Raw genomic sequence first — 4,274 nt, forward strand, 5'->3', positions numbered from 1 at the left:
TTCAGCTGTGTGTAGGTGGCAGTCCGAGGATAGAACTCACGGCATAGGTATCTGGGTGGGGCTTAGGCTTTACCAACAATCTGTGAGCCTTTGGCCATGCAAGGTCACATACAATTTTCAAGCTGAGTCATTGAGACCCATGGTGGTCACAGTGCAAAGGAAACAAAGGTAAAACAGTTGTGTAATACTTGCTGGTTTTTTCCTCATCTATATTTTTGCCAGTGCTGGGAGTTTAACTGGGGTCCTAGGATGACTAGATCATCTGTGGGTGTAAATGCTGCAAACCAGCGTAGGGTAATCATGGGTTAAGACACAATATGGTGCTTCCTTGAGAAAAAGGAACTCAGGGACAGTGCCTGGGGTCACAGTTCAAGCCTCAGGACCTGCCACAAAAATAGAGCCAGTAACTCTATGTGTCTGTGTATGTATGCATGTATTTCTATCAGTGACCATCTAGAGTTGCTGTGAAGAAAGGTTTGAATGGAATGATTTCACAGCACAGGGAGTGCTTTCAAGACAGTGCATGTTCTGGGGCTCCCTTCACTGTTCCCAGAGTAGCCTGAGGGCTTCTGTGCACCCCAGGCTGCTGGAGGAAGTCTGCCTCATTGTTGGAACAGGTAGACAAAAGGCCTCACTCTTGAACAGCTGTGTAACAAACAATTCATCCGGAACAATTACTGAGGATGAGCAATGAATGAGGATGAGGGCAGAATCTGAAGGCCAGGAGGAAAAGGCCTATTTGTACCCCAAGCTATCTCTCTCCCTAGTGCTTTGTTTTGACAGGAATCCTTCATTTGTGCTGCCTCTCGGGGCAGTCCAAGTTCCCTGCACTCTTCCTGTCTTTGTTAGACTATGTTCCAGTGTTGAAACAAACTGCTACAATTAATTTAAGGGTCCTTCTGGCAAAAAACAAGCGAGCTGAACCTAATGAAAAGATTCCTAATTGGCAAAGGTGCCTCCCTAGTTTTCCGGATGCTAACTCTAAGCATTTGTGCAAAATCACAATGCTTCCTGTCATCTAGTGCTGGTGAAACTAATCAGGTTTTGAAACCTTTGCCCTCTCTTAGTTGGGCTCTGGGTGTTTATATTTTGGGGTTGAACACAGGGCCAGAGTGCTGACCATGAGCTCAGAGCAGAAGCTCTTTTCTTTACCATTTAGTGTCACAGCTTCACTTACGGTATCTTTGTGTGTGTGTGTGTGTGTGTGTGTGTGTGTGTGTGTGTGTGTGTGTGTGTGTGTGTGTGTGTGTGTGTGTGTGTGTGTGTGTGTGTGTGTGTAAACACCAGTCCTGGAGCTTGAACTCAGTACCTCAGCTCTGTACCTGAGTTTCTCCTGTATAAGGATAGTGCATTACCACTTGAGCCACAGAACCACTTCAGGCTTTTTTTTTCTAGGGATGTAGTACCGAGGATTCAAACCCAGGGTTTCATACATGCAAAGCACTCTACCCCTAAGAAACATCCCCAGCACTCCACTTCAGGTTTCTTTCTTTCTCTCCTTGTAGTTGGAGGAGTTGAAGTCTGGGACTGGGTCCTCAAGTCTAGCACTCTACCACTTGAGCTACAGTGCCCCTTCAGGCTTTCTGGTGGTTCACTGGAGATAAGCATCTCAAGGAATCTCCTGCCCAGGCTGGCTTTGGACTGTGATTCTCAGCTCTCAGGATCCTGAGTAGCTAGGATGACAGGCATGAGTCACCAATGCCCAGCTTCCACTTCAAGTTTCTAAGTGGTGAATAGGAGATAATATTCTCATGGGACCTTTTGTGTCTGGGATTGTTTGGAACCCAGAACCTCAGCTTCCTGAGAAGGCAGGATGACAGACTTCAGCTAAAGACACACTTTGCTGCAAAGGTGTCCTTAGCTCACAGGTAGAGCACTAGCCATGAGCCCAAGAGGAAAGTCAGTACCTAGGCTCTAAGTTGAATGTTCATGATGGAGAAAACTAAACCAAACAATTGTCTGCAGGAGACAAGTCAGTAGAGTTCAGTATATACATAAATTTGACCCTGCCTTGGGGACATATCTGAGCTTCAACTTTCTCATCAGCACAATCATCTTACTTGTGGAGCTCTAACAAGGTCCAGATGAAAGAATACACCCCATGAAGGGCTCATAGCATAGCACCCTGTGAAGGACTCGGCATACAGCAACCCGTGAAGGACTCAGCACCCAGCATCCCAGGAAGGGCTCATTACATAGCTGTATCCCACAAGCTGTCATTAGAATTCGGGTGCTTTCATCAGTATCACCATTCTTTCAGAAACACGTCACAAACCACACAAGTTCACATCTAACAATACAGATGGGTGGTTAATGGGGGGGAGGGTCGTCCGCTTCGGGGATCTCACTCATAGGTTGGGGGTACTGTCCTAAGACCTTTTCCTCAAGGCTAGAGCTCTACCACTTTGAGCCACAGCTCAGAGTCTCACAGACTTCCTGCCAGGGCTGAGTTTTCAACCCACCAGTGTCAGATCTCATCCCCCAAGCAGCTAGGGGTGAGCCAGCAATGTCTGTCTAAATAGAGTTGGTTTGCAGCAGTTGACCTTTGGCTGTCAGGTTAGATGGCAGCCATGAGCTTCAGACCCTCGGCTTGCTCTGTTATGAGGTATTTGAAGTCCTAGCCTTCTATACTTTCAGTCAGCACGTTCTAACTTGATTTTTTGGTGCTGGAGTGACAGCACCACTTCTGGCTTTTCTGTGCATGTGATAGTGTGGAAACAAACCCAGGGCTTCATACATACTAGGCGAGCACTCTACCACTGAACCCCAGGAGTGACAAGTGGAGACTTAGATATGTAGATTGTTTTATATATACATATATATGCATAAAACAAGAGGGAGATGTCTGTATATTATTAAATTATATATACTATATTACTATTAATTATCGATAAATTATTTCTTCCTTTATTTAAGTATCATGGTTAAATACATAATGAAATATTTATTGAAAATTAGTCAATGTACTATGATTATTGTGTATAATTTTAATATAATCATACACTAAATACTAATGAAATTGTTACTTTTACAACATTCCATTCATATGGATGACTATTGAAATGTGTTTCTTAGGATCTCCTGCCATTTGTAGGTAGCAGTCCCGGGATCCGAACCCCGGACCTAGGTTGCTGGTTTAGGCTGTGACTTTCCTGATAGCCCACCAAACTTCAACAATGCAAGGTCATGTACACTTTTCGGGTCCTGTCATTTAGACCCAGGATGGTCACAATGCAAAGGAAAAAAACAATGTAAAATTGCCTTCCGGAACTTCCCAGTTTTATACTTCTCCTTTTTTCCCCGTCTTTTTTTTTTTTTTTGGTCTGTTGTGGGGCCAGAAGTCTGGGTCTGGGTGCTGTCCCTCAAATCTTCAGCTCAAGGCTATCGTTCTACCACTTGAGCCATAGCACCACTTCTGGCTTTTTTCTGCTTATATGGTGCTGAGGAATCCAACCCAAGGCCTTATGCATGCAAGGCAAGCACTCTCCTATTGAGCCACCTTCCCAGCCCTTCACTTTTTTTTTTTGCCAGTCCCGAGATTTAAACTTGGGTCCTGGGATCTCAAGATGGGCTGTGGGTCCAGAGGTTGCACCCCAGCCTAGGATGATCAAAACTGAGGCAGAGTTGCTACTAGTTGAGTTCAAGCCCCGGGCCTGGCCAAAAAAAATAAGGCACTGGTTTGGAATTTGCACCATTTTTTTGCAGGCCTGGGATTTGAACTCAGCGTCTGGGTATCTCTGTGGCACTCTGGGGGACAGGAAGCTCACCGTCATTGAAAACAAGAAATTCAGACCAATTTCCAGGACCAAATTCAAGCCACAGCACTGGAAAAAATAATATTCATGTATGAAATCTTTTTACATACATGGGTTTACCCCATATGACATTTATTATCCTTATCTATTTATTCTTTATTTTACTATTATTACATATATAATATTTATTTCATTAATTACATCTTTATCACATGGATATATTTGCACATGGATTTTACATCATACTGAGACCCAGGACTTTTACAGAGAAGGGAAAAAAAATGTCAAAATTCGCTTATTACTCCACCTATAAATTTTTGGCCATGCTGGGATATGAACTCGCAACCCACAATGCCCAATTCATGAAAGTGTCAGTTGTAGACAAAGCCTTTGGCAAATTGAGCTGCCAGCCAGTTCTGAGGATGTGTGATCAAGCCATCATAGTGGCCTAGATTTAGATATAGATATAGATAGATAGATAGATAGATAGATAGATAGATAGATAGATAGATAGATAGA

The sequence above is a fragment of the Dipodomys merriami genome, unplaced genomic scaffold, assembly GCF_024711535.1.
Source record: "Dipodomys merriami isolate MVZ:Mamm:240054 unplaced genomic scaffold, mDipMer1.0.p SCAF_1429, whole genome shotgun sequence".
NCBI classification, from domain to species: domain Eukaryota; kingdom Metazoa; phylum Chordata; class Mammalia; order Rodentia; family Heteromyidae; genus Dipodomys; species Dipodomys merriami.